At 42.3% G+C, this 26,830-nt stretch overlaps 1 protein-coding gene across 1 annotated transcript in view; it reads right to left on the bottom strand.

The window, feature by feature from the left end:
- ARHGAP6 (Rho GTPase activating protein 6) overlaps positions 1 to 26,830 on the bottom strand; it is a 233,223-nt gene that overhangs the window by 120,067 nt on the left and 86,326 nt on the right. The window lies entirely within an intron of this gene.

Consider the following 26,830-nt stretch of genomic DNA (forward strand, 5'->3'; position numbering starts at 1 on the left):
TAAGAAAACTTGTATTAAATGGAGCTTCAAATAGAGAATCGCGGTGATTTTGTATACAAGTCGTTCCTTTCACTTAATAATTTTTAAGATGATAAACTGTACTGTATAGTCTTCAAAATGTTAACAGATTCCTCCTACACCCACACAGAATTGTAAACAATCTTTTTAGGGTTTACATTACACAGCACCCACAGTAACTTCATTCCAGTACCTTTATGATCAAGGCTCCTTAATCATTTTCTGGAATGAATAAACATAACTTTACTGGGAGGGTCTTGATATTTAAACAACAACAACAACAACAAAAAACTTGACTTAAAAGAATTTAGATCCCATAAAAAATTAAGAAAACTTTTCATCAATTCTCATGAGCGAATTCCAATCAACATAGTAAATATTTATTTATCACCCTTTAGGATAAGGCACAATTCCAGACCCTGGTAAAAACAGTAAGTTCCCATCCTTAAGGAACCCAGAACATACCAAAGGGATAAAAGAAGCTCAGAAATACCGATTAGAGGAGGCCGAGCAGCACTGACACCATGACAGAATTATAGGCAAAATGCCCTGGCAAAAATGGCAGACTTCCTCAGCTAGCTGCACAACAGCTTTCCTCACCCCTCATTCCTTGTTGGCAAAGCTGGAATTATACCCAGCATCTGGCCTTTCACAAACTCAGGACAGATGAGGCCGTACCCTGGCTCAGGGAATGAGTGTTCACTCCTCCATGCCAATTATGGCATTAATTACAATAACATACCATATCCAACAATACCAAATATGGCATCTATTCCCTTTGCTAGTGACCGGTTTAGGAATGGGTTGTGATGGAACCTGAACAACGAATGGGGCCAGAAGGAAAGGAGAGGAAGAACTTCTGGGGAAAAAGATTACTTTCCAATTAAACACACACACACACACACACACACACACACACACACACACACGTGGTCTTCTGTCCTTGGATCTACTTGTTTGAGGATACGATGCCTGGAACTGTGCCATATTATGACCAGAAGGGGTAAGTGGAAAGATGTAGAGCCCTTACGTCTTTGGTGGCATCATTGTGTCCCTGAATTAACCAGCCCTGGAATCATCTAGATGGATGACACACTCTATTTCCATGCTAGTGTTTTTCAACTGTGGGTCACAAATGATTAGTGGGTCATGATATCAATATCAGAAGCCCCATCATTTATATCATGTCAGCAAACTCTCTTCCAATAATGTAAAGCTTATATGTCCAGAACGAAGAATTATTTTGTCAATGATTTTCCTGAAAAAAAAATCCAATAGATAGATAGAGATATATATCCTGGTATAGTCTCCAAAATCTATGCCTCTCTGCACACTTTGTCTTTCACGGTTCATGAACATATTGCCGTTACATTTATCTCTTCTGAGAAACATTTTAAGGGTGTAAAGGATGATGTCACTTGGAGACTATGTGGAAAAAACACAAACCTTGGAGTCAGATTGGAGTTGCTTTCAATTCTTCGGATATAAGAGGATTCTCTGGAAAAGTCATTGACAAAATAATTCTCTTTTTATAATAAGTCAACTGACACACATACCTACACACATATTCAAATCACATTTTGAATTACAGGGAAAAAGTCAAGCTTTGGACTCTGAAGACTATTCACTATGGAATGAGATGTACTGCATAAGTTAATTTTATGAGATATAGAAACTTGTATATTCAGTTCAATCCCAAACATGTGTTTTAATGTCATCATTTTCATGGTAGGCCACAATGGACATTATTCCACCGCACTAAACAATGTATATTAACCACAACATAGCATTTCCCTGATGGGCTAGAATGAGACTTACGAACACCCATCAGTGAGGTGTGTTGCCTTTGGCATTTTAGAGATCATAAAGCTCTTACGCCTGTTTTAAAATTTTTTTTTTCAACGTTTATTTATTTTTGGGACAGAGAGAGACAGAGCATGAACGGGGGAGGGGCAGAGAGAGAGGGAGACACAGAATCGGAAACAGGCTCCAGGCTCCAAGCCATCAGCCCAGAGCCCGACGCGGGGCTCGAACTCACGGACCGCGAGATCGTGACCTGGCTGAAGTCGGACGCTTAACCGACTGCGCCACCCAGGCGCCCCTCTTACGCCTGTTTTAAATTGCCCTCTCATTGTAACAGTTCCTTTCCGCTCTCAGTTACCACTTCTTTTTGTTAACGTATATATATATATACAGCTTTTAATATGTAGCTTACTTTGTATACATATTCTCCATAACAAAATGAAGTACATTGGCCTCAGGATTGTTACTCTCAAAGTTCCACGATCACTTTGAGACTATTTAATTCCCTGACTCCCCAACTGTGGCAGATGGCTGCAACTGACAAAATTCTGACACGTAGATGTATGTGGCTGTCACCACATAGTGTAACATAGCTGAGGTAAACTGAAGAAAACAGAGCCTTTCTAATTCATTAAGACTCGGGCTTAGTCAGCTGCCCAACGTTGTATGTATTTGAGTAAAATAGGGAAGAAATTCACTAGATGCTAATGACCAAGACTCAAAAGTACAGTCTGAAACAAATAGCAGTCCTAACCATGAATGCACGAATAAACCCAAACTTACACCCAAAGAATTCTCACATCAGGAAAAAAGCAAAAGTAGACTATCTACAAAGCTGTGCTCTGTCTTTGAGATCGAGCTGAAGAGTCCGATGAAGTCAAGGAAACCACCTCAAGGAAACTCTTATCTCACCGGAACCACTCCCATGTCACTAAGAAATCTGAAATCTGCTCTCCACTCATTCACTCTTTGTTGGTGAGGACTTCAATATGCACTGCGAATACACGTCTAGGAATTACCTAAGAGAGTCATCAAAATGCATGAAAAGATACGTGCAAAGATGTTGATTACAACATTATTTATACCATGAGAAAGTGTACCTCACTTAAATTTTCTTACATCTAGCTGAAGGAATAACGGAAAAAAGTATGCCTTAGAAGAAACTTTAGTGGCGGAGCAAATGTTATAAACTAAAATTCAGGACCAAGATCATCTATCATATGTGCATATTACACACGACCATAACACAGAGGTAATTTAAACATATACACATAAATATGCATAGACAAAAACCAGGAAGGGGATGCAGATGTGTGTACAAAGATGCGATTTTTCCCACGATAAACATAAGTTGCTTCTGTAATCAGAATCACATTAAATTATTTAAAATTTTTTCTCCTTTTCTTTTGCTTCAATCCAGACACATCTCCTTCCTTCAGTTCCCTTTGATGTGACCTTTGGATCTTGGTGGGTCCCCTTCAGGTAAATTCCAAGTAGAAATGACTTCACGTGTACTTGATTTTTCAGAGAAATATTTTGACCAAAGAAGGGCAAAGGGAAAGGAACTAGGGGTTTTAGCAGGAAACGACCAACAACAACCAAAAAAAAAACCCCAAAAAACCCGAAAATGAACAACAAGACCAAACAACAGAAAAGAGATGAGCATTATAGGATGAAGACAGAAAAAAAAACCAGAAAAATGACCATCAAAGTAGCTCCTGCTGAAATCCCGCCAAAGGTTAACTGGGTTCAAAGAGCAGGCAGGTCAAAGGTCAAACAATATCTAAGCCCTAAACCCTTAAGGAGGTAGGTGCTTGCAGTGACTTTTCACGTTAATGGGTCTCCTTTTGATTCAAATAATGCCTGAACTATTCTGACTTAAAACTCATCCATTATCTCATTTCGCTTTTGGGCTTCAACTGGCTATAATGGACTTTTTTGTGCTTAATGACATCAGGTCTGGATCATCTGAAGAGCTCAACCTCAATTAATAACAACTCCAATTAACCAGAAAATGCTCACAGCTCACACACTAGAAAGGGCAAAGGAAAATGCAACCTAACAAACTAATTTTCAGGCTGTATTTCCAGAACCACCTATCTTGATGGCCTGCACTGAAGATAGAGGTTGAGAGGGTTACCCGGAAGTAATCTTCACTTTGTCAGAGACAGGGAACAGATCAAAATTCACATTTTGTAGGATAATAATACCATGGAATATTTGAAATCAGAGACATACACTAAGTGCTAATTATACTCTATATTTGCCCTGTTCAGTACGTATCCCCACGTGGCTATTCCAATTTAAAATAATTAAAAGTAACTAAAACTTACATTTCAGTTCCCCAGTCACGCTAGACATATTTTAAGGGCTAAAAGGCCACGTGGGGCCAGTGGCTACCATACTGGACAGCAGGGACACAGAACATTCCCATCACCACCGAGAGTTTTATTAGACAGCGCTGTTCTATACACTATTTCCTGAGGTGGAAGAACAAGTCGTATTAATTCAAAGATTTTAAACAAAAGATGAGACAAAACAGACTTGCTGCTTAAAACTGAACATCCCAACTATCCATAACAAGTCATTTCCCCAGGATTCCAGGAATCGTGATCACGTATGGCAATTTTTTAAGAACTGTAGAAGTGCCATTCTCTTCCTCAGGTCAAATCGCACAGACCACAACGCTCTCCCCTCCAGTTTTCTTTTACAACAGATGAATTCCGAGTTCAACTAGATTATTTTTTCTACTCGTAAGAAAAACTATTTTAGTTCCAAAGGAATAGCTCTTCATTTTCAGACCGCTACCAGCCATATCCACGATGGAGGTAGAAGGCTGGGGCTGCCCTTGACCTGGGGCTTCACTGGGAATAGGCCAAAGTTGAAGCTGATGGAAAGATAAAAGTAAGAAAAAAAACCCCACAAACTTTTGTCCGTCCCTAAGGGTGGCTGACTGCCTGGAAACATCAGAAAATATTTACATTCTTTTCTGTTCTGTGGTTCAAAGCAACAGCAACATAGGACAAATGGGTGCACACACACATGCACACACACGCACATGCACACACATGCACACACACACACATGCATACCGCCCACTAAGTTTACCGGCAGTAAAAGGACATGTGTGAAGACACACACTATTTGAGAAAGTTCTTCCCATTCTAATCATTTAGAGACTATATGGCTATTGTATCAATTATCATCACGAAGGCACATTATATGTCTTCCAGTATAAGATTCTATCAAGAAAAAAGATCAAGTTTCTTATTTACAAGCAGGGTCAAGTTGACAACCTCCTCTCCCAACTCCACATAAAATGAAAACACTGACTTTTCCCATAAATCTGAACTTTGCCTCTTATCAGTAAACAATTGCTGAAAATAACAAGATTGAATTGAAGGCCAAGACTTTAAAAAGAAGACAAAATAGCTAACAACTGTATTAATTAGGAAAACATCCCAAAGAGATACGACTGTGAGGAGCTTAACATGGGAATCACAAGAGAAAAATAATTTCAACCAATTTCCCACGTTTCCAGAACACAGTGATCTCTAGTTGTGTTCCATATTGCTTTAATAAAACAGTCATCAGCTTATGTTTGTTGTGAAATTCTTGTTAATTGGAGTTTTTACTTATTGTTTCGTGATTTGGCTTATAATTCCTTTTGCCCTGACTGGTCTAGAGCCTTATCAGCAGGGATCATTGGCTGACATTTAGTTATCCAAAAATACTTCCTTGCTGGGAAGAATTCATCTTGGCCTCATCTAAAACACCTGACTCTTCTAGAAGATAAATAATACTTGAGGAATAAGATTGGGCTGGGAGTGGTGAGAAGTGAAGAGGTTGAGAAGAAAGGAATGGTCATTTGGGTCCCGAAACATTTGCCTTGATAAATCACATCTGAATAATCTATTAAAAAAATAACCAAGATCAATGAAGCTCCCTTACAAACAACACTGCCCTGTGGTCAACGAAAAATAGCCCAAGTTCCAGTATTTACTTTCTTTTGATAAGTAATAAAAAAATTTTAAACAATGTGAAAAATTGCCTCAAAATAGCCAAATCTTGTCGTCCTCTCCAAAAAAAATTTTCCATGCTTCAAATCTGTGGAAGGTGGGGGCTCCCAGGCAAGTCAAATGTACACACAAGGGCAAAGATGGCTTCCCAGTATGGTGGTGGGCTTTGTGGGTTCCACAACCAGACTGTCTTAGGTTCACAATCACGAACTTTGCCTATCTCCTATGGGAATGTGGACAAGTTTCTTTAGCTTCTCTGTACCTCAGTTTCCTCATCTATAAAATGTAGTGTCTATCTCTGAGTCCTTTCATGTCGACGAGCCTCAAGCTCAATAAATGTTGGCTATGGTACTTATATCCAGAAAGGGAGCCTTCTCCGGGTTCTCCAGATCCCCCAAAAGGAACACTACACAGTTGGAATTGGAGATGATGTAGATTTTGGACCTAACACAGAAGCTTTCTATGCCAAACTCCAAAGTTGAACACATCCGTCATTTACCAATATGCCATCTCTGACATACAAGCAGCTGAACCCCTCCCTTACTGACTGCTACCCTACACGATCCCTGCCTCCTATCCAAAATCACCAGAGGCTGTTCTTTGCCACACCTAAGGTCACCCTATGACCTTAGGTAATATGAGAGTAAAACCACCAGGAGGGAGTCACGGGTTGCATAAGGCTCATTGGAGGCCAGAGCGTTAGACCTTCTCCCTCTGAATGTCTTCTTTTCACCTTCTTTGGAAGGCCAGGTTGCCGCATCTAGTGAATTCCAATTCCAACCCTTCCCTTGTGGCTCTGGCATTGGTCACAGTTCAGCTAATTCCACCTTAGGGCTTTCTTTACCCAACTCTTTTTCTCTAGAGCAGTGTTCTCGACCAAGGCAGCTGTGCCCACTAGAGGGCACTGGGCAATGTCTGGAGTCACAATGGCGGGGGTAGGGGGTGGGTGGGAATGAGAGTTGAAGTGGTACTATTGGTATCTAGTGGGTGGAGACCAGAGGTGCTGTTAATCATCCCACAATGCACAGGACAGGCCCCACAACAAAGAATGATCCAGCCTTGAATGTCAACACCACTGAAGTTGGGAACCCTACTCTAGAAAACAAGGCCAATATTGAATCACACTGTGTGTTCAGAACTTAACATACAGAAACAATGAACAAATGTGGAAGTCTGAGTGCATTTAAAAAACTTTTTTGATGTCTATTTATTTTTGAGAGAGAGACAGAGACAGAGCATGAGCAGGGGAGGGGCAGAGAGAGAGGGAGACACAGAATCCAAAGCAGCCTCCAGGCTCCGAGCTGTCAGTGTAGAGCTCGACGTGGGGCTTGAACTCACAAACAGCGAGATCATGACCTGAGCCAAAGTCAGACGCTTAACTGACTGAGCCCCCCAGGTGCCCCAAGTCTGTGTGCAGTTTTAAAACATAATTGAGAAAGATGGGGCACCTGGGTGGCTCAGTTAGTTAAGCGTCTGACTTTGGCTCAGGTCATGATCTCGCTGTTTGTGAGATCAAGCCCTGCATCGGGCTCTGCACTGATAGCTCAGAGCCTGCTTGGGATTCTTTCTCTCCCCCTCTTTCTCTCTGCCCCTCCCCCACTCATTCTCTCTCTCTCTCTCTCTCTCTCTCTCTCTCTCTCTCTCTCAAAAATAAATACATAAAAATATTTAAAACATAATTGAGGAAGAAAAACCTAGAGGTCAAATCTTAAGGTTAATAAACTTGATGTAGGACCTCCTACAGTAGGCTTTTCACTTCTTACACAAACTACATCAGCAAAATCCAAACAGCTTGGGGGGTGACCAAGATGTTAAAGAAAATTTGCAAGAGGAAGAGATAGCTGCCCCAGGATTAAGGGAGCTGGTGTCTCGAAATCAAAACCACTCTGCAGAAATTAGAATAGTTCTTTATTTCTTCAGAAGTTATTTAAAAGTGAGTGCGTTCGTTGTTTCTCGGGAGGTTGCTTAACCGCCATTGTGTTGTCTCTGTAATAAAGAGGAGAAAAATAACCAGACCATTGGTATAACTGCTGAATTAGAACTCATTTAGTTTGTCTGGGAAGAGTCCTGTTTTGGGATTTGCTTGAATTTGGCAGAATAATGAGGAGAACTAAGTGGGCAGGGATTTCAGATGCCATAATGCTCGCGATTCTCAGAACCATCACCGCCCATGTATTCAGTGATGAATATAATCGAGTTTTTCTTACCAAATTATTGCCCAAAAGCTTCTGACAGCTATGCAGAGTGTAGAGAAAACACAGTTTTCTTGAGTGCAGACTTTGGGCAACCTACTATATTTGATGGATTCGGGACACGAGACATCCTATCTATCTGCCCAAGTACCAAACCCAAGATGCTCCTCTAAGTGTCCGTCCGGCCCCCATATGCCACACAGCAGGAGAACGGCCATAAATGAGCATCAGTTCAATGCCTGCTCCTTTGGAGACCTTCTTTTACTGGTCCACATGGGCTGGAGTGCTCGGGCCTCGAGCTTTCCCAGGATATGCTGGGCACGCTTCTATTTCAAGCAACTACTTGTTTCTACTTTGGTCTCCCCACTAGCCTGTAACCTCCTTGAGGAGAATTTGGAATAACACGTAGAAACCGGTCAGTGTGCTTCATATCTGCTCAAGGAACCATTATTAGCATCAAAAAGCTGCCATACTGTAATATAAAACTAAAGATAATAGTAACATTGAACATTTACTGGGCTCTTATTATATTCCAGGCATTGTTCTAAGCGCATGACATATATTAGCTCACTTAATTCTCACAACCTACAGAGGAAAAGCTGTCTCTGTCCCCAATTTACAGATGAGGAGTTGTCTAAACTTTCAACTTTAAAAAGAAATGCACTTAAAACAGACACACACCCTACCCCCTTTTGGATGAATGCAATTTGAAAGGTAAACTAATTTGCCATCCGCCTCTAGGATCCTAACTAAAATAATCTCTATCTCTTTCTAACAGTAAATACGAATTCAGCTCGATGGGACTCATGAAGCTCGTCTCCTTGGTCACCGAATTTCTCCTACCCATTTGACCTCCCCAGGATGCACTTAGGAGCTAATTGTAAAGAAACTAAAGAAGCCCCAGGCTGATAACTTCTCTGCCGCTGTAGTAAACCACTACAGATGGGTAGGGGGCCTCTGTAAATATGGGGAGGTATCACCACACCAGGACAGCACCGCCCTGGCGACCGTCCCAGCTGCGGTGTGCACCTGAGCAGGAATGGCCCTCACTCCTTCCTTGGTTCCAGAAGATGGACTGAAAACAAATAAATGCAAGTCTGGTTCTCACAGGAACCGCAAGGTGCTTTCTCACTGACTCGTTCAGAGCAGGCTACAGTGGGAACCGACCAGGTCTTGTTAAAACAGGCAGGCCTCGGCCCTCCAGTACCTCCTTTCCCAAGTAGCCCACTAAACCCATACTCAGCACCTACGGAGCGTCCGTCTCAAGTGACATTCCGAAGTTCACGGACACTGACCAGAATAGAAAGGCTGCGGATATATCTCCAGCAGGACACTGACCCAGAGCTAATTGGCTGGCATACTCCCTCTACCTACCACTCCACGACCAGATTCAAATAGATGAAAAGGTTCAGGGGCGCCTGGGGGGCTCAGTCGGTCCAGCGCCTGACTCTTGATTTTGACTCAGGTCAGGATCTCACGGTTTCGGGGGATCGAGCCCCACATCGGGTTCTGTGCTGACAGCATGGAGGATGCTTGGGATTCTCTCCTTCCCTCTCTCTCTCTCTCTCTCTCTGCTCCTCCCCCACTCACTTTCTCTCTCTGTCAAAACAAATCATGAATGAAAAGATTCAAATACCTCACTAGCTCCCGGCATTGCAGCTTCCACAAATGTGAGCTATCAAGGTGACAGTCCAAACTGCTCCTCCCGCAGGGTTCCCACTAGAGAAGGACATGTTTGCAAATTTGTACAGGTGCGCACAGTACCGAATGCAGGCTCGGAAGGCTTACAAAAATCCCATTTTCGCCCTGGATGCGGAACTTGGGCTCCACCTGGTTTCCACAAATGACCTTTTTCTGAACCTGAAGACGGGCACCACAGAGTGACTTCAAAATCGATTTCTTTTCCAAGACAGCGGTGGAGTTTGAAGGTACTTACCGCCTGAATGTGCAGTTCCTGTCGGCAGGATTTACAAAGACGGTTGGAAAATAAAGGGGGATTTACTGCCTTTGTGGCTCATTTTCCCACAAACAAAACACAAATGTTCCCGAGGAACGGTGATAGGTGTCGAGGAACCTACGATCGCTACAACCTGAGTTGACTGATCTTCTAGTTACTATTACTGTGGCACTATTCCAAGTTAATAAGAAGAAAAGATGGATTCTGAGGTTCTTTCTGTGAAATCATAAAAAACCGGAAGCGTAAAAATCTAAGATTTGCACCAGAGACCACAAGCAGCAAATCCAAGGCTTTCCGATTTTCTGAACCAATCATCTGCCTTTGCCTCATGCAGCGGCCACAAGGGAAGAGTCACCCCACGTTTTGTGGTTTCACATGAGTACCTGTGTTGCTTGTCAATGTCGTAGAATCTGGCTCCTTTGTCCTAGTGAGGAAAAGGACAACGTTTGCCCTTGTCCCAAATGTCTGTCATTATAGGGTATCCACTAAACCAGAGACAGAGAGGGGCTCAAAAGCACTGCACAGGAGACCACTGAGACCTGCTGAATAACAGCGTAAGTCGGGGTGCATCATTAAAGTCAAAGTGCGTCAATTTAACAATACTGAAAACGACAGCCCAAAGGGAAGGCGCAGAAGAAATGACGGGTTCTTACTGAGATCTGTTCTAAGCTTGCAATAAAAATACGAGTGTCTTGGCAATCATAGGTAACATTCCAGTCATCCTGGCTCAGAGGCTCCGAACCTTCTCCTAAAGCAACAGTCAGAGACATCGTAAGCGTCTTTTGAACCGTCTGAACTTTGAAGCTGAAAGAGACTTGAGAGCTGGAACGAGCAGAGAGAATCCCTCCAAAGCTATTGCCTCTCTCACTCTTTCTTGCTTGTGGCCACCTTCCCCCAGCGCCGCTCCAGGATTATCAGCCCCATGACGTCTTTCGCATCTGCCTCACTTGAAGCAGGAGGCTCCAGGCACAGAGCCCGAAGCGCATGCATCTTCTCACCTCCCCAGGGCCCTTACACCTCAGCAGTAGCAGCAGCTCCAGGCAGAACTGACCCCCCATCCTCTCCACGCAGAGCCCCCGTCCCGTGTGGGAACAGAGAAGGAGGCTGGAGACAGGGCCACCGCTCAAAGAGCCGGAGTCGGGCAGGCAGGCTCCCCGGCTGGAATGCACAGCTAGAGGCCCTGGGAGGGAGGAGACCTGGGGTCACCGTGATCCTCTGAGTCAGACACCCTGGGGAGCTCTCAGCTCCGAAAGGTCTCCTTCAGCACACAAGGCAGAGAGGCACCACGCACTTGCAGGGGGAAGAATCTGGAAGCTACAACGTGGAGCTAAATGCTTACATAGACATATGCCAGTTTATAGTCAACGGTAGAGATACAACAGGGATGTCGGAGGGAACCAATCATTCGAATGAAATGCTCACTCACTCACATATGTGATGGGGGACTTGTATGTGTCCAGATATATAAAGGACTCTTACAACCCAATAATAAAAAGACAAATAACCTGATTTAAAAGTGGGCAAAGGCTCTGAACAGCCATTTCTCTGAAGATCATACACAAATGGCCAATCGGCATATGAAAAGATTCTCGACATCATCAGCCATCAGGGGAATGCAGATCAAAACCACAACAAGATACTAGATCACACTCACTAGGATCGGTAAAAAGAACTGTTGGCCAGGAGGCAGAGAAATTAGAACTCTCACGTGTTGCTGGTGGCAACGTAAAATGCTTTGTAAAACGATTGGCTGGTTTCCAAAATATTAAAACTAGAGCTATCTTACCATAGGATCCAACAATTCCCCTCCCAGCCATATCCCCGAGAGAACTGAAAATACACGTTCACACAAAGCTGCTGCACAAAATTGTTCACGGCAGCACGATTCACGATAGCCAAAAGGTGGAAATAAACCAGTCACAGAAGACCACATATTGTAGGATTCCATTTATATGAAATGCCCAGAATCCATCGAGTGGCAAATCCATAGAGTGGCAAAAGGTTAGTGGTTGCCAGGGGTTGAGGGGGACGGGAAGATTGTGGGCAGTGATGACTAAGGATTGCAGGCTTTCTTTTGGGGGTGATGAAACTGTTCTAAAATTGATTGTGGTGACGGGTGTACAACTCTATGAATATACCATTAAACTGTACACTTAAAGTGAGTGAACTGTATGGTATGTGAACTATATCTCAACAAAACTGCGACATTAAAAATGAAATGCTAACCCTTATTCCCTTGCCACAGCCCTTCCCCGGTTACACTGGGCTCTTCTGAAGTCACCATGAGTCCTGTCGGTTCACCAATGCGGCTTGGCAAGGGCCATGGTGAGAGAGGGCCTCCATCAAGCAGGGAGTGACACATGCTGGCCCCTGGCACATCAGGCCCCTTCTCCTCAACTTCATTTCGAGGCCACTGATGACAAGGATCCTGCTCCAGCTTCTTGTTTAGCCCCGCTTTCCCCCGACACCTTCACTCCCGAGTGGTGACTCCCTTCCCGACATGCCCGTGGTTCCCATCTGTGAGAGTCCTTTTGAACTTACAGTTGCCCTTGTATCCCACGTGGCTGCCCTCCCCAAATAGATTACATGTGACTTGAGCACAGTGACCTCACAGCTCAGTGACTTTCTCATAGCTGAACTTCAGTAGTTAATCGTGATCCTTCAACTCACGGAAGTTTATGGATCCTTCCATATCCGTTAACTTTCCAAACGATTTTGGGGCACAGTGGACCAATTCCCATGAATATTATTTTCTTCGCGATAGCTGGTTCCATCCTGCCCCCTGCTCAAGATTTTGCTCAAATCAGTGCATTCTATTAGAACCAAAGTCTCAAGAGAAAGGTTTGCCAGTGACGCCGGGTCACTCTAATGCACGGTGTCCGCAATTTATCACCTTTCGGACCGACATGGAATTTCTGCCTATTCCGGATTTGCCTTCAAATGTTTTAACCCTTAAAAGTTCCTTATGTTATTCATTTTTACGAGTTGGTACCATTGCCCTCAGAAGGATGTCCAGGGAACTACCAAGGAGTAGTCCTTCCCACTGGAGGATAAGCAAGCCTGCAAATGAATGTTCCCAAAAGACCCCGCCTGTGTTCACTCTGTGCTGCAGTGTCCACACAGGCTTTTTCTCAAACACATTTGGGTGCTGTGGGTAATAGATGTCAAATCATAAACCTCAGAGGCACACGCTACGTTACTTTTTAAGGGAAAAAAAGTGGGGGGAATCAAAGGGTTTAACAATTTTATTCACTGGCTTACATTCAGTGACTCTGACAATTTGGCCACTGCTCAGGTTTGTGAATTTCTATGGAAAATGAACTGTGTTTGGCAAGCCCGATGAAATATGAGGCTGATAAACAAATGTTTCATGCTTTCTCAAGACCTTATGCCACTAACTGTGTGGGATTGGAAAAACTGTTCAAATGTCAATTTAAATGTCAATCGAAGCACTGTAAATACACGATTTTCTATACCCATACGAATTGATATAATTCTGTTGACTTCAAGACCATAACTTGAACTAAAGTTTCTTAGCATTTTAATCACGAAATGTTTCACAGGGAATGCAAACTTCAGGTTAGGCAAGTTGAGTCGGTAGGGCTCTGTTTCAGAGTCAGAAATGTCAACGCGGTACTTTATTGTACGCTACGGAGAATCGACTGAAAAGTCAATTGACATAAAGGTTGTTAGGAAGCAGGTCTTGAACTCAAAAAAAGGCTTGGGCCAAAAGTAATAAAACACTATTGTAACAGCCCAAATCATTACATAAAAGAACACTGTGGTGAATTCCGTTGCAAAGTTCATGACTCGTGAATATTATCTCCAAACCAGTCATCTCTGAGTTTTATAGAGTCGGCTATCCAGCTGCCTTTTTGACCCTTCCATCTGGTATCTCAGGGTCATCTCAAACTTCACTTATCCAACGCTGAACTCTTGACTTTCCCTTCTGGCAAATGTCTTTGTACCTAAGCCTCCTACATCTCAAGAGGTGTTGATAAAGCATTTATCTCAGTGGCTGGCATGCACGCCCGCTCAATAAATGTTGCTGCTGCTGCTATTGATGATGATTGATGACGATGATTTTTATGCACCCAATTAGTCGAGCCAGAAACCAAATAGCTTTTCTTTATTCTTCCCTTCACCTCACGTCCCACATTTAATCCATTCCCAGGTTCTGTCAACTCTGCCCCCCAAATAAATCGGGAGTCCGAACCCTCCTCTCCAACTCTGCTTTCATCACCCCACCTCCAGCCTCCATCATATTTCTCCTGAACAAACGCGACAGCCTCCTTGGCTTCTAAGAGGCCAAGCTGGAATTCACACCGAAGCAGTCCGGCTCCGAGCTGAGTGCCGCTGCACAAAGTACCACGCCACACCCAAGCTTTGACGAATAACAAGCAAGCAGAGATGGCACTTCGCTTCCATTGCCCTTAAGGTAAAATCCATCTGCATAGGAATTCCCTATGCAGACCCGAAGGGTCTGGGCCTACTTCCTCCCTCCCCTCTCTGCCTCTCGCTTTCCTCCCGTTCTCCTGACACTCTTGGACAAGGCAAGCTTGGTCCAGTGTAGGCGGTTTTACCCATGCTGTTCCCAGTGCCTGAAATGCTCTACCCAGGGCTGGCTACTCCTTCTTTATTCCTTAATCCCACTCCCTCAGAAAAGCCTTCCCTGGCCTCCCCTGTCTGCAGTCGATGTCCCCTGGCTTCTTGATGTCAACGCCCTGTTGGTTTTTTCCCCAGCATCATCTGAACTTGTATTTGCTTTCATATGCTTGCCCATTTGTCTACTGACTGTCTCTCCCACTCGCCTGGAAGTTTCACAATGATAAATATTGTTTACCACTATAGTTCTCCCACCCAGCGTCATGCCTGCACAGAGTAGATGGTGAGAAACTCTGATAAATGATTGGGTGCAGGCAAGAACGCTCTGGCGATATGAAACGACCATCTAGACCTTACGTTCTCTAAGTGTGACTGCAGGAGCAGAACCAGATTCACCTGAAGATGCGTTTTATCAAAAGTAGAGTTGGGGCGCCTGGGGGGCTCAGTCAGTTGAGTGTCTGACTTCGGCTCAGGTCATGATCTCGCAGTTTGTGGGTTCGAGCCCCGAGTCGGGCTCTGTGCTGACAGCTCAGAGCCCGGAGCCTGCTTTGGATTCTGGGTCTCTCTCTCTTTCTCTCTGCCCCTCCCTCCATTTATTCTCCACACCCCCCCCCCAAAATAAGTAAATAAATATTTTTAAAAAGTAGAGTCCCAGGACTCTGTGTTAAACACTTCCTTTTGAGGCCTATCACTTTATTTTCTAAAGAATTTTTATCATTTTGATTTTGACATGACTTGGCAATGAGTAACTCCTAGAATTATTGTTTGGCTGTGATTTTAAGTAATCATTGTTCACTTTCAGCAACACTCGCTAAAAGAGAAAAACATGTAAGTTGCTTTCGCATGTGATAAGATTATTTAAAAGAGTCACTGACGATGAAATTGATATATACTATGGTTTTAGAGATATAGATAAGCATTTGCATAATTACCTTGGGAGCCAATAACTTCCTTTTAAGCTTGCAGACATTTGTGTGGGCTCCTGGAAAGCTTGTGGTTCTTGGGCCCTGTAATCAGATAATGATGTGTAATGGAGTCCAGTCCCAAAATGACCACAGTGAGCCTTCTGGGGCTCAGGAATCTGCATTTTTAAGAAACTTTCCAGGAAATTCTTGTGCAAATAAAATTTGAGAGCTATTTTGTCTACCTAGACTATATACACTGTTTTAGAAAAATATACCACAGAGATCCAGTGTCCGCTCTTTAAATCTGTGGTTTAATTCTGAGAAATCCAAGGTAACATTTCACCTGGAGGAAAAACATACACTATTAATTGATCTTCAGCTCACTAAGTGCCCATGAATGCAAATTATCAGTAACCTTTTTGGTAAAATAAATCATCTCTGCTAAATATCTTTTATAGCCTGCATACACACAGGGAAAGAAAGAAGACATTTCCCACCTTGGAGGGGAAGGATGAACCATGTGGCCAGATAAAAAGAATAATAAGGTAGGTGCTTTAGCCCATAACTTGATTATGTTTTAGGCTATACGTGGACGGTGCCAAGGAAATTAAAATTGAAGGCAGAAGGAGCTTCCTGGCTCGCTCAAATGACAAAAGTGGCTGTTTTTTTTCCTGAATTGTCCGAGTTCTTCAACTTCCTCCCAACCGGCTCCTCTCTGGTCTCCCCCAGCTAAGTCAATGGCAAGTTCGTCCTTCCAGTGACTCAGGCTGAAACCTTGACTCCCTAACATACTCCATGGCCAATCCATTAGTAAAACCTGTTGGCTCTATCTTCAAAACATGCCCGAATCTGACCTCTTCTCATCATTTCCACTGCTCCACGCTAGTCCAGGCTAACATCATCTCTCACCTCAATTAATAACAAAATTGCTAAATGACGCAGCATAGAGACTGGTTTTGTAAAACCGTCTCTAAAATAGTCACTTCTCCTCCGTGAAGACAACCCCTTGAAAAAAAGCTTTGGATTGTCAATGAACCACTTCCTGTCATATCTTTTTCTACAAAGGTATGAATGCAGAGGACCCAGAAAAAACATATAGGTGCAGAAGAACTTCCCCAAATCCCGCAGTGAGAACTTGAATCGCCGTGGAGAATGTGTCTATTCTTTAGCAGTTCACAGGATTCTTAATATCTGGGGGCGTGCTGAGCCGATCTTGGAGGTATCAGCCCTCCTGCCCATGACTGACCCTGGAACCCAGACTGAAAGCTGTCGGCCTTCCTTACAGCCAGGGCACGTGAGGGAAAGGTGGCCTGAGGCTTCTGCAAAATGCTTCTTTGAACGTTAAGCAAGAGACGCAGGAAAAGAAAACATTTTCTTCCTGTATGCCAGGGTTTCTCAACCTCAGCACTACTGACATTTTGGATTGGGTCATTCACTGTTGTGGGGGACTGTCCTGTTCACTGCAGGATGTTTAGCAGTGACGCAGGCCTCTACCCACTAGATGCCAGGAACAGCTCTTCAGTTGTGACAAACAAAAATGTCTCCAGACATTGCCAGGTGTCCCTTGGTGGTGGTGGTGGTGGGAGGTTACCCCAAGTTGGGAACCACTGGCCTAAAACATCATCGGATTTATCTCAACTGCCCCAGGTTCTCTCAATACTAGCTTAGAGATGCTGAGGGGAACATCAAGTGAAGAGAATTACAGGAAAAAGATCCAGAGTCACTGGATGAAGCCCACCGTACCTGTGATTATCTAGAATTCCCAACCATGGAAGCTGATTTAAGTGGGTTTTGGTGTTATTATGTGCCAGGAGCATCAAGGGGATCCGGGGCCCACCAGCACAGTTCATAGGACACTGCTTTATTCTGGGGCATCCCACAGCTTGCAGAAACCACCTAGGTCCCACCCTGAGATAAGACCCTATGGGTTCAGTTTTATGTGTAGGACAAAAATAAAATGGCTCATTTCCCCATCTGTTAATTGCCGCTTATCCACACTCGCCATGGAACTGTAGAATTTCAGAGCAGAAAGAGTTACAGGGAAAGGGAATTCAGCAAAAACCAATGCCCATGTTTATCTTCAGAGGAAGGCTTTCAAAAGAGGATTAAGCCACGTGACTCCAAATATCAGGAAAAGAGTCATTATCCACTTTGCGTAAAAAGCAAAGGGAGACATTTTCTTGTGCCCACATACACTCAAATATTCCCTTCTCCCTAAGAGGAGATGCTACATGGTTTCAATGACTAAATCAATTACCTATTTGCGGTGGACTTCCTGTCATTTCTGTGGGAAGAACTGTCATTTAATTTCACCATCTAGCAGCATTTTCTGCCAATGTGAAAACTGATGAGGAAATAGAGCTGGCACAGTTGAGAGATTCTTGAATTCAAGGTGTAATGGGGACGGGAGGAAGATAAAATTGTAATCCATTTCTCTTATCATTTTTACTGCCTTGTATATATTGATTTATAATATTATCTTTGCCTACTATAAAAGCAATGCAAGCCTATAACCAAAAACATCAGAACTATAGAAATAAGCAAAATGAGTAACAGTAAAATACTCTATAATCCAAGAATCAATCACTGATTACGTCTTAGTGGGTATTCTCCCAAATAGTTGCCTTGCATATTGAGAATTTCCTTCCAAATAGTACCATATTTTTTTGAAACCTACTACAATGTATTTTAAAATGTCCTTTTATCGGGGCGCCTGAGTGGCACAGTCGGTTAAGCAGCAGACTCTTGATTTCAGCTCAGGTCATGGTGTCACGGTTCGTGAGCTCGAGCCCCGCATCGTGCTCCATGTGGACAGTGTGGAGCCTGCTTCTGATTCTCTCTCTCCATCTCTCTCTGCCCCTCCCCAGCTCATGCTCGCGCTCTCTCTCAAAAATAAATAAACTTTAAAAAATTCCCTTTTATCACATCTTTAAGTTGTTCTAGTTCATCACTACAAATGGTGCCTCGTATGAATGGCTGACTGGAAATAAGTTATGCACGCTCAAGAACAAAAATGCAAAGGGCAGACACAAGCAAAAAGAAGCCTGAAATACAGACCAACGTTTGTGATATTATTGGCTTCCAACTTCTGTTCCCATTCACTTGTAGATCCAAACACAAAAAGCGACCTCAAAGAGGGTAAAGGGAAGAGCAAGCAGTCTTACAGGGAAGGGAAGACCCCAGGACGACAGGCCCGATAGAGCACACGCTGCAGGAACGTCATGGAGAAACATTCAACAAATGCAGATTTTCTCTCTAAGTCACAGAGCCGTTGCCTTGAAAAAGAAAAGGTTGACCCGGGGCACCTGGGGGGCTCGATCACTTTAGCGTCCTACTCTTGATTTCAGCTCAGGTCATGATCTCAAGGTTCGTGAATTCGAGCCCCACGTGGAGCTCTGCACTGACGGCGGGGAGCCTGCTTAGGATTCTCTCCCTCTCTCTCTGCCCGTCCTGTGTTCATGCTCTCTCTCTCTCAAAATAAATAAATAAACTTAAAAAAAAGAAAGGCTTTACCCAGTCACTTAGGACAATGAAATAATTTGCTCCCCGGCAAAACCTCTGTGATGGCAACTCCAAAGACCTATATTTACATATATATCCACACATCTGTATGCATATCTATATCTGTGTTTGTAATCGTATGTGTATTTCAACCTATACCTATGTCTGTACCTACGCACGTATTATAACCGTCCCTGCACATCCATCCACCCATGTACACGTCAGTGGTTCTCAAACTTGAACAGGCACCAGAATCCTCCGGAGGGCTTGGTAAAACACAGATCTGCCCCCCCACCACCACACACCCCCTCCCGAGTTTCTGATTCAGCTCACAGTGCACAATTTGCATTTCTGATAGGCTCCCAGGTGCTGCAGACACTGCTGGGGTGGAGACTACCCTTTGAGAAGCGCCACCTACATGGGCACCTCTATGGTCACCTCTGTGTCATCACCAATCTGGATTTTAGGCAACATATGGCTACCTTCACATACTCTAATTTCCATTATCATCGGCCGTCAAATGTATTTACATTTTAACAATTCAGGTTTATTTTCCAAATGGTGAGACGAGACAGGGACGACCCAAGGGCTGCTTCATTTTGAAATTGGCCCAGCTTTTGGAAACAAGCTCTTGACAAAGCAATTTCTAATTCTCTAAACACTTGCGAGAAAATACCACACAGAACAGCAGATGCTGTTCTCTTAACTTCTTCTTTTCAGGTCCAGAGCCATTGTCTGCAGTAGCAAACCAACCACATTACTTCCAGTCAATTTTCGCTTTGCTGGATGTCAACCCTGTTAGCCATATTCGAGGTGTGGTTCAAAGAACAAAGCTTCTCAGAGACAGCTCCGCGGCCTGCTTCCTCACGTTAGTTTGACAGCGCTTGATGTAAGGGTTATGTTGGCTCATGTCTGCAGCATGCGATGGGAACACAGTTCCCCAGATTGCCAACCTTAACCTAAATAAAAGCTAGGCCTGCATCTCCTCAGGGTCAAGTTAAAAGAGTGTGGGCTGTGCTGTCTCAGACCTCAGCGGGTACCAATTAGTGGGAGACAAGACATGTACACAAGGAAATGTAATCGGTAATTTTAGTGGGTAAACAGTTGCAAGATTGAGGGAAAAGAAAAAAGTCACTCTGTGCTGGTGCAGTTGGGAAAAACTTCATATTCCATTTGTTCAAATCCTTGAGAAACAAAGGTTGTTTTCGTCCAGAAAGTGAAATGCAGACATTGAAAAGGGAGGCATATTTTTACAGATGAGGTCAAAGTAAAGACTGGAGCAAGGAGTTAATGTGTGTGATGAACAGGGAATAATCCCAAGAATGACGAATTTCACTACTGAGAAGGATTATAAATTATGGCCACCTGCAACCCATCACAAATGTCTTTCACGATGGGAGAATAGGAAAAAACTTGTGCCCTGATAGAGAAAAAGAAGTGTGTTTTGGCCAGTTCAGAGAAAATATCTCTTTTCTCTGACAGACAGACAGACAGACAGACAGATAGAAAGATAGATAGATAGATAGATAGATAGATGCACATGCGTACGCACACACTCTCAGATTTTATGAAAAAATTCCAACTTATATATAAGATCCCCTTGTTCCATCAAACATTCCACATGCCCCTAATTGCAAATGTTTCAGCAAATAGCCACTGAATAAATGATGTAGTCAGAAAACATCGAAATAAAGCTGTCATTTAAAAAAATCACAAAATGAAGAACTCCTAGGCCATAGTAACAAAAAAAAATCTGCATTTTAACATCTGCAGCTGTAGACACACGTAAGTGGTGGCTTTTTCTTTTTTGTTGTTAAAGATACATCCAATATAAAAGGATAACTTGTCACAAATTGTGCTGTGGAGAGAGTTTATTGGAAGCATTGCAGTAGAAGAAATGTGACTGTTCTTGAGAGTATTCAGATGCAACAATTGGCCTGTGGTTTCAATTTGTTTAAAAACTGTTTGAGTAGGCACAAATTTAGTTGCAAAATGGTATTTTGAAGCAAAAAGTCAGTAGAAAAGACAGGAAACGCGAACGTTTTCCAAAAGTAATATCCTTTCGAAAGAAATGTAATATTTTATATGTAAAAAACAGTGAGATAAATGCTACTCACAAGTAACTTCTCAATACAATGAATGAATGAAAACAGCAATGCATTTTAAAAATCTGTTGGTTCTGGGGCGCCTGGGTGGCTCAGTCGGTCGAGCCTCCGACTTTGGCTCAGGTCATGATCTCAGGGTCTGTGAGTTTGAGCCCCGTGTCGGGCTCTGTGCTGACAGCTCAGAGCCTGAAGCCTGCTTCGGATTCTGTGTCTCCCTCTCTCTCTGACTCTCCCCGCTCATGCTCTGTCTCTGTCTCAAAAATAAATAAACATTAAAAACATTTTTAAATAAAATAAAAATAAAAATCTGTTGGTTCTTCAATCTTAGCTCCCAGAACTTACACATGCGCGCGCGCGCGCACACACACACACACACACACACACACACACATTGACTCATTTTCAAATTAAATGTAATCCTATTAAAAACATCAGAAATGCAAAGACATTTGTCACAGGAATGGAGTAAAACTTTTTACGCCCATCATTAACATAAACGGACCATAAGGATTAAAGCTCCTTGTATCTGAGAAATCTTTCTGAAGGAATTGCAGTTAGGTTAAAATGACAGCTCTGGTAAAGGAAATAAGGGACCTATTAAGAGATTATCTTTTCTTTGTACTGTGATGGGACATACATGAGTGAGACAGTTGGCATGCCCACCGAGACACTGAGGCCAGCTTTAAAGTTGCAAAATGTCCCAGGTCTGAGGAACATCTCAGGAAGTTGTTGGAAAATGAAGAAAAATATTTTCATGAATCATCTATAGTACAGCGTGTCTCAACCTTGGTATTCTTGACATTTGAGGCCAGGTCATTCTTTGTTGTAGCAGACTGCCCTGTGCATTAAGGATGTTTAGCAGCGTCCTGGTCTTCACCCACTACATGCCAGTAGCAAACCACCCCCTCTCAATTGTGACAACAAAAATGTCTCCGGACATTGGCACGTGTCCTGGGGGGCCAAATTCCCCCAGTGAAAAGCACTGAGAGCACACGTTTAAATAAAGCTTTTGATCAAGTGATGTCTTAAATATTATAAAACTCTCCAAAATGTTATATTCATGCAGAACTCATTTTGTGAATTTTACCCGTGTGGTACGCAAATTTTCATATTTAATCACAACAGATTGGCAAATCTGGAATGACTGTGTCTTAGGAAGAAACGTGTAAAGAAATGCACTAAAATGCTTTTGATAATTTTATGAAAATCCCCAAGGATCCTCATCCAGAATTTGTGATTTGGGGCTTACATCGCAACGTTAACACTGTTCTGCATAATGCTCTCTTCAGAATCGAAGCACAGATTGTGTTAGCATTGGAAAGTGTATGGGAACCGTGTTGCTTATTGTTACACTTCACACGAAGGAAAACAATCTGTTTCTCCTGTTTAAATAGAATCTTGGAGTAATATTGCTGAGGATGGTATATCCTGAGATTCTAAAGATTTTGATATTAGTTATCGGATGTATCTTAGGCAAATATTAATAGTTCGTATCAATTACTCAGTAATCAGCTAGGGGAAAAAAACCTCCCTGGTGAGATTATTACAGACATCCCCAACTGCAATAACCACTTAAGTGAGATTTTTGCCCTTAAAATTTGTTTTAGCAGAACTCGCTAGTAAAATGAACAAAGAGAAAGTGTGTTCAAGCCAAAGGCTGTTGACTCTACTTACAGTTTTTTAACCTGAGGAATTAATATTCCAGATAAAGAAAACAGGCAAACATCCTTGGCTAGGTTTATTTAAAATTATGTGATGACATTATTTAATGACAATAAATCTGGAGATCAAAATGCTTATCAATAACTATTAAAATTAGAATCCATTCACTGGCAATGAAGAGGAATGACTCAAAATTGACAAGAAATGCTGTGCATTTTGAAGAATAATTTTTATTGAGCTATAATTGACATACGTATGGTGATGGATGTTAACTAGATTTACTGTAGTGATCATTTTTCAGTGTATACAAATATCAGGTCATTACATCGTACACTTGAAATTAATATGTTTTATATCAATTACAGCTCAATAAAAATTAATAAAATTAATTTTAATAGTTACTGATAAGCATTCTTTTTGTATCTATGTGCTTTGTTTTTTTGAGCAAGTCAAGTGGTGACCAAATGCCTCCTTCACTAATAAAGGGGAAAATATGAAAGCTGTAATATTTTTCTAAAGTGCTCCTTTCTTCCTCATTTCTTTTTATAATTTTCTCATGAACATGATTCGTTTGCCCCTAAATATAATCGTATTATCATATCATTAAAAGACATTTCACATAATTAAACACACAAGTCAGAAAGAAATCTTGGTTCGTCTGTACATATAAATTATTTGTCCAGAAAATACTGTCACTATGTTATTCACATTCCCACACAAATAAACATCTCAAACCTAAATTTTGGCTTCTGTAACTATTTGACATTTATTGTTGAAATGATAATGATCTGAATGAAACCTCATTTGAAAGAGGAAAGCATCCTAGATCAAAGTTCTTTTAAAAAAAAAAAAAAGCTAGGGGCGCTAGGGTGGCTCGGTCAGTTGAGTGTCTGTCTGACTCGATTTCAGCTCAGGTCAGGATCCCAGCATCATGGGATCAAGCCTCGCATCGGGCTCCGCATTCAGCACAGAGCCTGCTTAAGATTCTCTCTCTCTCTCTGCCCCTCTACTCCCCTTGCTCTCTCTCTCTTCCTCAAAAAACAAATAGCTATATTTCTCTTGCTAGATTAGTGGTTCTCAGCTGCGGTGCCTTTGCACCTCACGGGACATTTGGAAACATCTGGAGACATTTATGGATGTCACAAAGGGGAGGGGACACTACTGGCATCTAGTAGGTAGAGACCAGGGATGCTGTTTAACACCCTACAAAGCATAGGACAGCCCTTCATAAGTGGTGAGCATTGTGTATACAATTGTGGATCACTATGTCATACACCTGAAATAAATAGAACATTGTATGTCAACTGTATTTCAGTAAAAAAAATAATAAAGATTGGTCCCAAATGTCCATCAATAATGCTGAGGTTGGGAAACCCTGGTTTTACCTGTGCAACAAAGCAAGAAACACCTAACTGAAGATACTGTGATGAGAATCCCTCTTTGGAGAGCATGTGATACCTTACCGAAGAGATTTTTCTTCTTGCATGGCAGGTGGAATTTTAACTATCCCTTCTTGCTGTTGTTGGCATTTTACAGAGCAGGAAACAAAATGGAAGACTGAGGGGACAGTCGAAGCGGCCTCGAGTGGGCAGTCCTTGCACTGTTGTCCTCTAATCGAATACATCTTACATGAGCCACAAGTATGCACTTGGATACTGAGGCAAAGCAATGCCTTCCCTGTAAAGCAGGACTCACTTGACGTGCTAAGAAAAACACATCGTAAAAATCCATACAGCTAAAGCGTAAGTAACGAGTTTGAATAACTGTCCTTTTTACCCCCTGATGTCAGCCATAAGCGATATCCTGTGCTGCTCAGGAGATGCTATTAAAATCAAACTTTTAACAGCCCTAAGTAAACATCTTCGTTTTCCACGAAACTGAAGTGATGACAGAGTAAGATGATTGCTTACAGCTGCAGATGCCTCATCATGAACTAAATAAAGACTTGTGAAACTTTGACAACAATTTCTCTTCAGTGGGTCATGCTATCTTTTCCAAATCAAGTCATTTTTTAATTAATTCAACAAATAATGCCATGGTAGACCCTGTGATCTAATCACAGGATAGGCTTGACACAAATAATCTTTTGCTTACACAATAAATATGCAATAAGTAAAGAAAATGCTCCTAAATATAAATTACTTTATAATTTTACATTAGAGACTAGTGCTGTGTAAATTACTCATGTTATACCCTACCCAAAGGAAAGAAAAATAGAAAACTTCATGCTGGGAAGGGAAAAAATGTTTCCTGTGTGTTTACTTTTCTTGAGTGTCTACGGTATTCTTTAGATTACGGGTCATCAACATCTCAGGAAACAGGTCTCAAGTTTCTGAATGGGTAAGGAGTGAGAAGCTGAGGGGCTGGCATTCACTCCTCCAAAGAAAGAAACAAGATCTTGTTCACACATTCCACTGCAAAGACTTGAAAGGAAAAACAAAAGTTCCTCTTGAATTTCAAATAGTCCAAGGCAAAATATATCACTGTGTCGTGTCTCTATAGGGTTCGTGACTGTAATGAGCTTCTTTTGTTTTAAGGCCAAACTGAGAGCAGCCCTTTAAAGGTTGGGAGAGAGCTGACGTTCCTGGATGTTTCGCACGGTACCAGATAATTTTGAAATGGTAAACACCTCAGAGAAGGGCACAGCAAGTGAGTACCATAATCCAGAGGGCCACTACTGATGAGTATAGAGGCACTTGGATACCAAAAGCAAGGAACATCACTCCACCAAAACAGATACTGTGGGTTCATTTAGTGACTACTTACCAGTCCCACTAGGTGCCAGGAAAGTGGGTGCTGGGATAAAAAGATATGAATAGTTGAATCTGAGCCTAACTTCACAATGGTACCGAAGCATTTTGAGTCAAACACAACTTGCTTTTGAGTGTAATCTTGTGCTCGAGAGGGAAATAGGATGTGTTTATCAAAATACAAAGACTGGGTCTTCTTTTACAACAGGCTTTGCAACTGCAGAAGTTACCCCAAATCTTTGGTCGATCTGCTCCGTTAGAAAAGCACTTTACAGGGATGGCCAAAAGCATCGACACAGCCCTTGCTGATTTAGTCAGCACTTGGCCGGCTTCTCTGGACATGCATCAATGTGGCACCCATTCAAACAACAATCAGTGATAGTTTATAGTGGATCCCTTACATTACAAGAAAATCACTTTTCTTTTGTAAATGCTGTTGTTTTCTGATTAGATTAGCGGGAATGTTCTCATTTTCCTGAAGGAAGAATAAAAGAGCGCCCCAAATCATTTCCAAACCTTGCACATTTATCCCCGAACATCAGAGCCTTATTATTCTGTGTGTCGGTATAGCTATTTTACAGGAACACATCCCAATGACTTAGTGGACCAGCATAAGACTGGTTCGGATGGATTGGGGGGAGTACACAATCTTTTTAATAAAACCTAGTCTCCAAATGTAGAGTTATCTGAGGTTGCCAAAAGGCACCTGAGGCTTTGGAGTACAACAATTCTCATTTTAATCCCATTTTCAATGCATTCAATCCAAAGAATATTAACCTACAGCGAGACTGTTTTTCAGATCAAATAACTGAATGTTCTAATCAAATTCTCCCAAGGCTAGAGAACAGCTAATTCTGTGAAAGAAAACCAACTCAGTAATCATAGAGGCATTAAGGTGACTCATTAAAACAGGCAAGTGTTAGAAACGGGCTTTTCCTCTAAATGGCACCTCTAGCTTTTTGTAATTCAACTAATCCCAATGCACCTACACAGGGACAGGTTCCGTACTTCAGTAATGGACTTAACTTCACGAAGGCTGATAACACCGGGCAATGCTGACACCAGGGTTATGAGATCATTATGGGAAGTTCCTGGAACCGATGTCAGGGGAGTGATTCATTCATTTTGTCCATAATGGTAAAGCTTTTATGGATCGACATTGGAGTGGTCATTTTGCAACATTTCACGAATCTGGTTTGAGTATTCAATAATCTAACATTCTTACCATCAGCAGCTGTTTGTTTAGCTAGGAAGGACGGCGAATTGGAAAACTGAAGCCATCTGCCCCCTCACGGCACTGAAATTAACGGTTG

The sequence above is a fragment of the Prionailurus bengalensis genome, chromosome X (assembly GCF_016509475.1).
Source record: "Prionailurus bengalensis isolate Pbe53 chromosome X, Fcat_Pben_1.1_paternal_pri, whole genome shotgun sequence".
NCBI lineage: Eukaryota > Metazoa > Chordata > Mammalia > Carnivora > Felidae > Prionailurus > Prionailurus bengalensis.